Raw genomic sequence first — 14,353 nt, forward strand, 5'->3', positions numbered from 1 at the left:
AGGTAAAAGGTAAGGTATGTCTGTTTGCCAGATACCTGAATGTGCACAATTCTCTAGCTGTTAGTATTTTTAACAAACATACCACTCAGAGTAGGGGTCAGAGGAATTGAGTTCAATTGCAGTTCCTGTCACTTGCTTGTCATATGATTTTTATAATTTATAAAAATCTCTCAACTTTAAACATTTTTAAAAACAAAAATCAAATATTCCTCCTTTTAGATAATATCATTGTTCATATATCAAAAAGAATATAGTATTTGGGATGCTTTGGAAATAACAACACCAGATATTAAGGATATAGTCAATCAATAAGAAATGAATCATTGTATTCTCCAAAATCACCAAGCTGTGATTTTCAACTGTTAAGTCAACCGCTCTGAGTTTTCAAGAGCTTTTCCATATCTTCTTATCTTCTCTGCTACGATTTAGTTTATATTTTTTCTTTAAATCAACTCATTTGTTTTTTTTTCTTTTCAATATTCAAAAAACCAGAGATTAGTATGTGCATTATATAATTTCTTTCTTTCTTTCTTTTTTTTTTTTTTTTTGATACCAGGGATTGAATCCAAGGGGGCTTAACCACTGAGCTACATCTCCAGACCTTTTTAATTTTTATTTAGAGACAGGTTCTCACTAAGTTTCTTAGGGCCTCACTGAGTTGCTGAGGCTTGCTTTGAATTCATGATCCTCCTGCTTCAGCCTCCTGAGCCTCTAGGATTACAGGCCTGTGCCACTGCATATGGCTTGTAAAATTTAAATACAAATTAAAATGAATTTATATTTATGAAAAGTTTTAAAAGTTCTCTATCTCATTCAGTACACACAGAGAAGAAGGAAGCCTTAAAATATAGGTAATCAGTTGAAACAGAATGGGACAAGAAATGAAAGCATTCAAAAGTTTTGGCAAACATTTTGATTCTTTTTCAAATACATCACACTTCCTATAAAGTGCAGTATTGTTACTTAATGTGAATTAGAAATTCATTTTGAAAACTCTTCACAATAACAAGTCATCTTGAAGTGTACAGTTCCAAGAAAAAATTTTATGTGGGACTTAAAAATATCTATCTAGTCCAGTAACTAGTGTTTTCCAGAGGAAAGAGACACTGGCACATTCTGCAGTTCATACTTTTTTTTTCTGAAATGTCTATTTAGGAAGCCAGATTTTAAATTTATACACAACCCTAGGTGTGGCTCATCATGTTGGATCATGATGTAATTTCAATGACTCAGTTTAAATAAGAGTATATTGTATATTTGGGGGCACAAGCATCCAATTCAATCAAGTGTTCTAAAAGGGAAAACAAAGACCACCTTCTGATTCCTAGAGTATAGTTATTATGGCTAATGTTTATTACCTTGAGTCACCCTGGTCTGTACCCCCTTCCATCAAGGCAAAATTCTTCCTAGGCATCAAGTTATAAGGGCTCTATCACGTTCATGTCCAAAATCTCTAACACCAGATCACATGCTCTGAAGTGGAGGAGATAGACAAATATAGCAGCAGACCCTTCCTCATTTATTCCTCATGCTATTTCAATGCTGAATGTCAAACCCAGCTTATATTCTTGGAATATCCAAAACCTGAGGCAGCATGCAACTATTCCTAAACTGATAGTGCAATAACATGTACTAAAATGGGTATGCAGTGGAAGAAACACTACAGTGAATCCAATTTTCTTTACTAAAGGTATTTTGAGACTTTGGTACAAGCCTGTAAATCTCAAAGAGGAGCTCTCTGAATGCATCATTCCTCAGACTTTTTTATCCATACAGTATTTTTGCAAGGTACATCCGAGCAGATTGGCATCCCAGGGGAGCACTACTCTAAAAAGATATTATTACTGTTAAGGAATAATATAAATATAATGCAATAAAATGTAGAAGGTTGCCTTTTCATATATTTTTAAAACATTTACTTTTGTGCTTTGTAATTGCCCTAGATAAATGTGTTGTATATCTTTCCAAGTCTCTGCTTATTTGGCTTAATAACTCCTTTGTGACTTTTGAATAATGTAAGAATTTGATTCATTATTTAGAAATCTGGGTTGCTACAGTAATGAACTAGATGATACATTTAATTGAGACTGCCAATACTGCAGAGGTTGTCAGTCTCAGCATCAGAACTAACTGAATTTCCATGCCAACTTAAAAACCAAAAGAAGGAGAAAGAATTTATTTGCAAAAGTTAGAGAAAACACTTTGGCATTTACTAGTGACCCTTGATGTGATTTTTAGTTTATAGAAAGGAACAGACTATTTTTAAACCAAATGCTGTGATTCTTGGCTAGCACTGTCATTTTAAGCAACCTTGTTTTCCATCATCTGTGACTTCTTACCTACAAGTGATAAGGCTCCTAATGGCTTCATAGCATAGAGTCAACTTCAGAAGTCATATACTATATATGTTTAAGAACTAAATATTTATTTTCCCATTGACTCTTGACCCCCTTAGAATAACTGTCACCTTCTGCAAATGCTTTCACTAAGTAAAAAGTCAATTGGTTGTAAGTGGTGATGAGGAAAATGTCATGTGATTAATGCTATAGTTTAGGCTGTTGTGATTAGTCACAGGAAAAACAGTTAAACTTCCTCCCTAAGAAACATGGTATGTTAACAGCAAATGGCCTGCCTGGAGCCCAGTAGGAAGAAATAGTTGGGCAGTGTTAAAAGCTGCCTATTGATTTGTGCCCCGACTGAAAGCCATGTGCTGATGTAAATGAAAATGTGTCAAGAGTTGATATCGATTTTTTTTTAAATCAGGCCATCTCTGGGGAAATACTGCTAGCCATACTACTGCTCTTGTCTTATGAGAGAAATAAGTTTCCTTTCCACAAGACTACACATGTCCAGACATCAAATTTTTCTCTTTAAGTGAGGTGTGGTAGGATGCCAGTCCATCGTCTACAATCTCTACCTGAAGAAAATGGCCAAGAGTACCTCTTTCCAGGAATAAAATAAGAAAGAGAATGCAAAGTTTGTGTTTAAGAAGAATGTGTATGTATGTTTGAGAGAGTATGGGTCCACGCCCGCTTACCTATATATTGACCTGCTGGTACCCGGCTCATAGTACACATATAGTCCTAAGCTGGGAATTTTCATCCCATGTTTTCCAAAATAAGACATTCTAGAAAGATAACTTTATTTTTAAAAATTCTATCAAAGACAACTATAATACAGGATAAAAAGTGACATATATTAGGATCTCTAACCATGAAGTTGGGGCCCTTCTTCTCCTTAGAAAAATTACCATGTTTTCCTCCTCTCTCAGGACTATTTTCCAGAATGGTGCTTTATTCATATACCACAGTGCTTGTAAATATTGACTAACAATATAAGAAAAGGCCAAGATTCATAATAATCATGCAGCTTTGGGTCAAATCTGTGGAGATTTCAATGCCTAGGTAAGGCTGCATTTTATGACTCAGCTGGGGTAAGTCCTGGACTCTAATATAAGGCAATCAGAATAGAAAATTAATGTGGAAGCAGAGAGAGGTCACCATCTGCCCATATAGGTGGATTATTTGGAATCAACTATTGTGATTAGAGAAAACCCTAATAAACTGATAAGGAAGTGAATCATTCCCTCCTTGATAGTTTAGAGACCTAAATCCACTCGGTTTTATTCATTGGCCTTAGCCACAAAAACATGATAAAAACTTCACTTTGCAAATTGCTTAATTTTTTGGTTGATTACTCAACTATGTTTGTTATACTCCAGATTTTATTATATGTATACCTTGTACTTAAATCTAAAGAAAAACCAATTAAAATTGAACTTCAGGGAGTGGGAACTATTATGATGCAGTAACTCTATACTGCATATCCTGCATTAAAATTTTGGAATACACAGCAGAAATTTCCAGAAGATTATTCATCACTCATAATTGGCAAGACAAATGAGCTAACAAACAATCTATGTAGATGGAACTTTTCAATTAGGGCCACTGCCTTAAAATACTTACAATTCGTCTACAACTCTTAAAATGGGAGTAGCTTGCTGGCCCTGTAGCTTGACTAGTAAGCCAAGGTTTATGGATGATCTTCTAGGGTATCCCAGAGGCCAAACAAGAGCAGCCCTTCCTGCAGCCCAGAAAAACCAGGACAGACCGAGAGACCTTGATTGCTCTGCTTCCTGTCATCTTTATAAGTTGTCCCATGTTGTTATTTAACTTTGAATATATATTGATTAAGCATTTCCAAAGGGCAGTAAGCTAAAACTTAATAAATGCTCAAGGAAAAAAAAATATACAAATATACCTAGACCCGTATATATGTAGATGTGTGTGTATGCAAGTAGGGATGTGTGTGTTGTGTGTGTGTGTGTGTATACAAAATGAGCTAGCCTCTCTATGACATCAAATTATTTAGTCTCTTTTCAGACTGAAATACATACCAATGGCCTTACACAGTTATTCTTTCTAGGACAAGCTCCAATTAACTCAAAAAATATCTTACAGAATAAGAGTAAATGATTTTCCTTTTTACCTATGGTTTATACACATGCATAATATATCTATTCATCAACTAATTCTTAGTTACTCTTCTCTCATACTCAGGCATATAAATATCATGTTCATATGGGTGTGTATATACACATATACTTGAAACAATGAGAGAAAATCATTTGAGAAAGGACATAAAATCTGAAAACATAGACAATATTAACTTACCATCTATATGTAATATATTACTAAATCATTTGTTAAACATTTGCCTGTGCCTCCAGATTTAGTGGCCATCTAGTTTTTGAAAGATATTATCTAAAAGGCATGCATTTAGCAAACTCACCGATCTTCTGATTTTGATTTGAGTTACCAAAATGAAGGCTTCTATTTGGTTGGAGTTTTAGCTTATTGGCTTTAAATAAAAATAAAATAAAAATTTCAACAAAGGAATTGTAACAAAAGTTCTAGTTTAAATTAAAGATTATAACAACTTCATCATGCTGACTACTTACTTGAATGTTTAACAGGTTCTTCACTTGCTTGGTAAAAAGTCTGAGTTAGAAAGTATTGATTACAACTTAATTCCCAGCCTTTTCTTCCAGAACTACCTTTATTTTGTAAAATACCAGAGAAAGAGGCAGACAAGAAAACGACTGTACATGAGTCATTCATTGGCTTTTGTGTGTAAGGAAGAAGCAGAAAAAAAAACACATACACATATATAAGCCTAAAAATATGAATGAATTATTTGCCAGCCCATGGAATTTGTCTGTACTCTTCTATGTCCATTGGATATAAATTCTCAATTTTAGTTGAGAATTAATAGTCTGAAAAAAGCATGAGAATGTAGGCTATACTCTGATTTAAAAAAAAAAATAGAGAAAGAAAAGAAAAAAATATGAAAGAAAGCAATGGAAAATTCCATTTGCTTTCTCATATCCCATTCCCAAAATAATTCTGATTACTACAATTCAAAGATTCATATTTTTCAGAGAACAAAATATACTTCAAATATAGCTCTATGTAGAATTTTCAAGCATTTATGCCACAACGTTTGATAAGAATAGAAACAAACAAGAAATATGAAATACAGTACTCTTTATAGTTTGAGCCTGCGTATGTGAGAATGAACATAGATCACAATATACAATATAAAGGATGCTAAATATCCAATATTTCCTTCCCTAGTAATAATGCTTTTGTTGTAGGGCAAAAGTTTTCAAACAAGTTTTTCATTTTATATGTCTTAGAACAATAAATGAAAATCATCCTAATAACATGTTATTTCTATTAGGACTAAACTTTTCATGAATATATTAATAATCACAATTTAAAATTTTAACTCCATATATACTGCTGAAAAGAGATAAACAATCTAACATCCAATTATATATATATTTATATGTATCTAAATATAGATGCATTTCTTATACATAAATAATGTTTCTTTGATATAATAGAATAATTCATGTTGTAAAAAATTTAATCTTTTTGCTTTGTGTTTCTCAGGAAGAAAAGTAATCAAGAAACTATATGAAATTTTTTCCCCCTCTTTTATTACACTAAAGAAATTGAGTGCAATGAAGCACATTACGCCTTTCTCTATCAGGTGCTTATTTACATTTGCATTGCTAAATTATTTACCACAAATACATTTTTAACTCTAGCAAACCTTAAAATAATAAAGTTCCATTTCAGGCTTTATACAAATATGCAAATTTTAATGTGAATAAGGCATACTTTATATTACAGAGCATTTTTATTCATTATTCTCTTACCCCTGCGGTGTTACTCGGGTCTCTCAACAATTGTGGAATATTAGGGAGACCTCTAGTGGCACTTACATTCCCAGTAAATAACAAAATAAAGAATAGGTGGTTCTTTTTTCCTTACTATTTGGACAAGTTTTGATACCTAAACATATTTTATTTGACATTTTTTTCTATTTTTTCATCCAAAGTTTCCTTTCTCGCATATCCCCCATATCTTATGCAATTTGGGGACATCAAATATGTAATAATAATATCTTCAGTTATTCAAATGCTCAGTTGCTAAACTCTTCATTCTTATGATGTTTCCAGTCGTCTCAGAAACCATTTTAAAATTCACTATAAAAACCATTTCATGGGAAATGGAGTTTCTATATTAAATTTAAAAAAACATATACCTAAATAAATATTAATTGTAATAGTATTACAGTAAAGGAGCATATTTTATTATGCTTTCATCTAGCAAAAGAATGGATATATAAATAATGACTTACTGAAGCATCTCTGTAACATTTAGAACTTTCTAATTTAGTATTAGTTATGGTCAACATTTGAAGACAAGCCTAAGAGAGATGCACCCCTAGATTAAATGTGCAATTTATCACAGTTCTGATCCTTTTCCAACTGGATCCTCACAAAATCTGTGCCTCAGCCTGGAACTTTCCTCCTTAATTGGTGTATTACAATCATGGGGATTGTAATACATCGATTGAGTCATAAAGGATGTAGTGTAGTTATTCTAAGAAATGGTGAACAACATTCCTCACAGGGTGAACAGCTTCAGCAAGAATATAGATGAAAATAGCATGAATTTGCCCTGGAAAATATACAACAAACTCTGAGTCTTATTGAAATAGAGTGGTAAGCAAATTCACAGAATGGATGTATCCAGAGATATATCAAAAGGGCAAGCCAGACTATGCAAGGCTTTGGAAGGATTTTAATTTATCCTGAACCCAAGTGGAAAATGTGAGATCAGTCAGATTTGTGTTTTAGGAATCAGTCTGGGAACAGGGTAGAGGATAAATTTGACAGGAAATAAGATCCAAGCCTGAGTGAACATTTAGTTTAGGCAGGAAATGATGAGAGCAGGCATAGAAAGTTATAAAAACTTCCTCTACTATAAAGTGAGGTCATTTATGTGCCCCTGCTGCCCTGAGCAGCAGTGGAATTAACTATAGTCTAAGAAAAGGCCCTGGCACTGCCCTACCTCAGCTCAGTAACCCATCAGGTTATGATGTTCTTTGGGTATTTGACCCTTGCCCTTGGCAATACCCACTTCCTTTCTTCCCAGTCCCTAAGAGTGACCTCATGAAAGCATGTAGCCTTGAGCCCTGTAGAAAGGCCTGGGTTGTATAGTCTGAATTTCACTTCTTTGGAAGATATAAAACATGTAAAAGAAGGGGTGGGTAAGAAGTATGATCTTGGAATGTGCTAAGTGCTTAGATGATAGCTATTGGTCATAAGGGACAGGGATTAGCCCAGAATTACCCAGGCTAATTAATCTGTTTATAGAGCCAATAAAAGAAGAGGAGCAGAGGCGAGCTGTATTAGTTTTCTATGCCCACAACAAATTCCTACAAATTTAGCAGCTTAAAACAACACACATTTGTGATCTCATCATTCCTATGGGTCACAAGTCTGGGGATCGTTTAGTTGGATTCTCCGCTTTGGGGTCTCACAAAGCTGTCATCAAGGTATCAGCCAGCACATAGTTTTCATCTGGAAGCCCAACTAAGGGAAAGGCTTGCTTCTCTGCTCAGGGAGTTTTGACAGCATTCAGTTTCTAGCAGCTGAGGATTCATGTCAGTTTTCTTCTTCAAAGCCAGCAAGAGTGAAAAATACTCTAGAGCAAGTCTACTAGAAAGACAATTTATATAATAGAATAAAATGACAAGCGTGGCATCCAGTCACCTTTGCCATATTCTATTGACTAGTTACAAATCACAGATCTTGCCCATGATCAAAGGAAGGATATCACACAAAAGCATGAACATCAGTGGTCAAGGATCATGAGAGCCATTATAACTGTCCATGGGTCTTTCTACAATGTTTACAAAATGTTCAACTTCTGACTGTCTTTATCACCATCGCAAGGAAATTCCATTATACTATAACTTGAACCATTATTGCATCCATATACAGTTATTAGAATAAGAATACATATCCTAAAAAATATATACCATATACTGAGGGGAAAAGGAGTAATTCCCTCCTTTGTAATCTTCAACATCTGTTCAGAAAGGATCATATTGTATATTCTTAATAAATTTTTTTCTTCAGCATATCATATGCCTCTGAGAAATATTAGCTCATGGTTTGAAAACTATAAAGAGCAAAATACAAAAATATATAATCCTAAATAGCATTATCATCACATTGTATTGTTGCTTGTTACTTTCTTATCCATTTTGTGTTTTGATTTGCTTCACTATATTTAGAGAAATATTGGGACTTACTTTAATTTTTCCCTTGTGAAGCTCTTCTTGTATTCCACCACCCCCCAAAAAAATACAATTTTTTTGAAAACTAGAGATAATCCTAAAATGGAATATATTTTATCCATTCTTCTTCCATGTTCTTATAATATTTTTTTAAATACTTCTATACTCACCCTTTTTACTTCATTCACACAACTTCATTCACACAAGCTGTTGCTGTCTCATGTTGGATAAATTAGCATTAATTTCTTCCCTGAGACCCTTATCCATCTTCCCATCCCTCTTTCATGCTATTTGGGATTGAATTTTTCTTCTACATAAAAAGTATTTAACAGTTCCTTTCTTCATTCACTTGGGCCTATGCTTCATTCCTTACACTATCATCTCAAATCCATGTCTGCCTTTTTAGGAAATCTATTATCTAATGTTCTTGCATATTCGATCTGATTTCCATTGTTTAGTACAAACCAAACTATTTTTTCTCTCTTCCAAAGAATCCTCTCCTTGTCCATACATAAGCAGGCTTTGATCTCAACTCAGACTATACATACAGTTTGGATTGCCCATGCCCCTGTCATCATGCATGGCTTGTCATCATGCATGGATATCGCAAGATGGGGAGTCCAGGAAAAGAGTGATAGGAAGCCAGATGCATGAATATAAAGGGGAAAAGACAAGTGAATCCATAACAGGACTCAGAAAGCAGATGTCAAGGCCAAGTCAGAAGATTGGCAGAAGACGGGAAAAATGAACAATGATGTTTTCACCTTCTAAAAGTCAAAACCAATCCAAGTCAAGTAAGTTAGATGGGACAAATGTAAAAACAAAGGGTAAAAGAAAACACAAAGCAGACAGACAAACAGAGAATATGTATGAAGACAAAATCCTAGAGGACAAAAGTGGCATAACGTCATGTGTGAGAATGTTTTCAGGCTCTGTAAGGATGAGCATGCAAAGAAGGGATGTGTATTCATCACGAGCAGCTCAATAGGAGAAGCAGCATTCTACCTGAGACTCAGTTTCTTCGATGACTCAGTGTATTTCCAATTGAAGCAGCATATGGCAGATCAAAGCATTTGAGGACACTAAAATTAAGTTCTCATTCCTCTTTCACCATGCTAACTGTGTTACCTTAGACTTGTTATTGAGCTTCCCCAAACCTCAGTTCATTTATCTATAAATTGCAGATAATCATATCAATGTCATAAAAATTAAATGTGATCACATATAAATGAAATAGCTGGTAGCTGGCAAGTATACTATATATATTTTTTCTTATCATTTATTTGTATTTGTATTTTTCTGTTTGCCAAAACCAAAGTGGCTACAAAGGTATATCTATACCTGTGTCTTACCAGGTCTGCATGACCTTCTCTAAATTCATAATCTCCCAAATTTGTGATAAACTTATCACAGAATGTAGTCATGATAAGTTTTGTGTTATTTAAGCTAATTTCCCCAGTGATATTATGAACTCCTTGAGGAGAGACTTTCCAGTGCAGAGTTTATCAGAAAAACTCAGCTGGCACTTGTAATTACACAGCATTTCAAGGTCTACCTTTTATTCACTCATTCAACAAGTACATATTGAACACCAACCACATGAGATACACTGGGGATCTATCAGTGAAGAAAGCTCGACTTTCTACAGTGAATGGACAATTTCACTAAAGTACATTGTGAATCCACAAAGGGTAAGGACTCTAAAGAGATTTTGTGCTCCAGGGCTTTAATTTCAAAAGATTAAGGATCAAAGTACTAACATTGGCTTTTAGTTTTCTTCTTTATTGACCAATTTTTTGGCTATTGAAAAATAAAAGTAAAAAAGTCTAGAATGTTTTTAACTGAGTGGAAGTTTGGAAGTGAATTTTTTTGCTCTCTGCCATGTCACTGTGAAACCAAGCCCACTCAAAGAATGCTGCCAGCAAATATGCATGGCACAGCCTCCTGCCAGTCTGAACCAGAGCTGACAAGAGTTCTGTACGTCTGCTGTGCTCTGGCCTCTTTTTATTCCCCCCGTGTGAGAAGGGTAAGTCCATGTTAGGAAGAAAGCAAAGATGCTCTCTGCCTTCTTTGCTGGAGAGAAGAAGATGATGGTTTCCCCCAATGGACATCATAGTGCAATACTTAGTACATTCAAAAGGACACATCTAAGCATTTGTGTATAAAGCTGCATTTGTCAATAATATGAGATTGACATCAGAAGGCTCACTGGCTTGAATCAAACTGTTTGTTCAACACCCTTCAGTACTTGATCCACAAACTTATTTCAAGATCAGCATGCCAAGGTGAAGATAAACACCTCTAATTCAGTGGAGCTAATGAGACATGACTTATTAATCCTACATGAAAATCCTAATTAGACATTGGAGCATTGCTTGTTTCATTGTTAAAACTACCCAATCCCTGAAGAATTGGAAAATGAATAGGGACTGAAATAGAAAGTGGTGTTATAATTAGGCCCCCTGAAATGAAAGCAATAATTTTTCCCCTGCATGGAAAGTATTTGTTACTTCCCACCACCCCCCAAATAACTAAGTATTAGCATTTGTAATAAAAGTTTGGTGCAAACATTCTAGAAATAGTTGGTCATGTGGACAGGAGAGAAATAGAACATTATGATTCACCAAAAGATAATTTTATTGTTGAGTTGCAGTTATAGCAATGTTAGTCATTTCGCAAGTTAATTAGGCAGATGACTTCATTACTCTTTAGTACTGATTCACTTAGTAGGTTCGTTTTTTAAAGATACACTCATTTTCAGAACTAAGATTTCCTGTTGGTAGTCCAAATATTTTGGGCAATCATCAAGGATACAAGTAATTGCGGGATGCAGTGGTGCACGTCTGTAATCTCAGTGACTCAGGAGGCTGAGGCAGGAGATTAAAATCTCAAAGCCAGCCTCAGCAACTTAGTGAGACCCTGTCTCTAAATAAAATGTTAAAAATGGCTGGGAACATTGCTCAGCGGTTGAGTACCCCCTGGGTTCAATCTCCAATGCCAAAAAAAAAAAAAAAAAAAGAATACAAGTAATAATAAATGGTAGCAAAGATATAGGGGAAAAAGAACACTTTTGGTGGGATTGTAAAGTAGTAAAACCATAATAGAAATCAGTATGGTGATTCCTCAGAAGACTAAGACTGGAATTACCATATGATCCATCTGTACCACTCTTTGATATTTATTCAAAAGACTTAAAATCAGCATACTTCAGTGAAATGTGCATACCCATGTTTATACAACATAATTCACAATAATCAAGTTATGAAACCAGCCTAGATGTCTGTCAACAGATGAATGGATAAGGAAAATGTGTTATTTATACACAATGGATTTTTATTCAGCCATAAATAAAAATAAAATTGTGTCATTTGCAGGAAAATTGATGGAACTGGAGAACATGTTAAGCAAAATAAGCCAGACTCAGATAGTCAAGGGTGATGTGTCCTCTCTCATATGCAGAAGCTAGATAGGCAAAAATTTAAAAAAAAAAAAAAGTGGGGAGCATGTCATGAAAATACAAAGGAGACCAATTGAGTTGAGGAAAGGGATTTAGGGAGGAGGTGGTGGGGAATTAAATTGATCAAATTGTTTTGTGCGTGTATAAATATGTCACAATGAATCACACTGTTACATATAACCATAGTACACCAATATAAAATCCAAATCATTTGGAAGTCCCTTATTTTATCTCCTTGGCATATTTTTTAAATCTGCCCATTATACCCAAAAAGAAAATGAGGAAAGAGGGAAAAAAGCTACAGAACAAAGAAAAGTAGACATTTCCTCAAGCTTTCTAACTAAAAGGTAGAATATAGCATTCCCATGGTAATATGCATGATCAACAATTTTTCCAACAATATTTGATGTTCTAAACTTTGTTTTCATTAGTGAGTTAAAGATAGGTGTAGAAGAAAGGAAGAAGGGAGGGAAGGGGAGAATCTTTGTGACATTTGTTTTAATACATCAGAGTAAGTCCCCTTGCTAAGATACAGCTGGGAAAATATTGTTAGCATTTTACATATAATTAGTTACCAAGTATACTAATAAACCAGATTGTCAAATTATGTTAATCACATATAAATAACACAAAAATGGCCTTGTACAGATGGAAAATGTGTAAGATAAATAGATCTCCCATGTAAGCAACCTCAACTAAGTCTTATTGATTAATTTTGTCTTACTTATTTATTCTGTTTAAAGCATAGACTGCTTTTCTTTCACTTCTTTTTTTTTAAGAAAAATCATTAAAGCCTAAACCTCACGTTTCAAAATCATAAAGATTTTGAAAGTCTCTTAATCTTTGACAGAGAAGGAATTCCATGTGTACAGAGTTCCCAAAGAAATACCAGTGAGTTACTACTTCAGTTACTACTCAGTTAATTGCTATCAGGGAATTCACCCCCCTGGAATTTCATAAATGTATCAAGTATACCCCTGAAATAAAGTTTTAGGGACTCAATATAGCAGTTATTATAGTTATTATTATATTGGATAAAATTATTAAGTGAAAGGTTGTTTTTTACCATACATACTGAACCTCAAAGTTGTGTTTAAAGAGACTATTAAGAGGAATAAGGGAATTACCTGGTGAAATTAGGATTGTACCATCCACCAGTGGCTTCCCTCTCTTCAGTGGCCACATTATACTCATTGCCTGAGTTATAACAAATGTGCATTCTTATTCACAAGTCATGATTGGAAATAATAGAGGCAACAATGCAAACATTTGGAAATGATGAAGAAGACACCTACAGCTCCAATACTTCTTAGCTATTTGATATTGGATAAGTTAACTTCTTTGAATTCTTTTATTTCATAATTCAAAGTAAGGGAGCTAATATATCCAATATGTTTGCTTTGAAAATTTGATAATTTGTGTAGGAGTAGTGCTCTACAAAAGATCAGGCAACAAATAAATATATGAAAGGGACCAGAAAATGAAAGAATGGGGGAACTAATGAAAATTCATTGTTGCTGTGAAGAAGATGACTAAAAGCACATACATACTTTGTTCTGCATAAATTAAGGGTAGCAAGATAAGCACTATCCAACTTGGAAAGGACCATCGGAATAGGAAATAAAAGTAAAATTTGTTCTTATATATCCATATAGGCCTAGATTCTATTGCTAGAAAAATGTTAAATGACTAATTTAATGGTTGGTCATTATTTAAAATGCAGTTTTAAATATGCTACTAATTTTTCCCAACTCTCCTTCCCCTCTTTTTGAGGTAGATAGAAAATATCATTATTGCAGCAACCAGGCGATAAGTGATCTACTCTTAGTTTACTATGTGTGCTTATTTTTTCACTGTCCATTCATTCATACATACATTTAGCCAATGGTTATTGACTTCTTAAGTGTCGTTAAGTTAAGCATGGAATATAGGCAGCACACTATTAAGGGGTTTCCCACCTAGCAGGGTCACTGAACTTCTCCAGCCTTGCCTCCATCATCTGTAAAAACAGAGAAAAGGGTACAATATTCTCTACAGTCTCTTCCTGTTGCAATGTTCTAGGTCTTTTTCCTCTCTGAAGATTTTCATTTTTTTTCTCTTGTAGAATCTTGCTGAGTCTTTCATTAAGTCATAAACTATTTATGTGAGACTTTCTATATCTATATATGTATATTTACATACTTGAACTTGCTGTTTTAGTCAGCTTTCTCACTGCTGTGACTAAAGTATCTGACC

At 34.3% G+C, this 14,353-nt stretch overlaps 1 protein-coding gene across 7 annotated transcripts in view; it reads left to right on the plus strand.

Annotated features, from left to right (window-relative positions):
- The window catches only part of Hs3st5 (heparan sulfate-glucosamine 3-sulfotransferase 5), a 256,107-nt gene that overhangs the window by 213,158 nt on the left and 28,596 nt on the right, over nucleotides 1-14,353 (plus strand). The window lies entirely within an intron of this gene.

The sequence above is a fragment of the Ictidomys tridecemlineatus genome, chromosome 8 (genome assembly GCF_052094955.1).
Source record: "Ictidomys tridecemlineatus isolate mIctTri1 chromosome 8, mIctTri1.hap1, whole genome shotgun sequence".
In the NCBI taxonomy this organism is placed as follows: Eukaryota; Metazoa; Chordata; class Mammalia; order Rodentia; family Sciuridae; genus Ictidomys; species Ictidomys tridecemlineatus.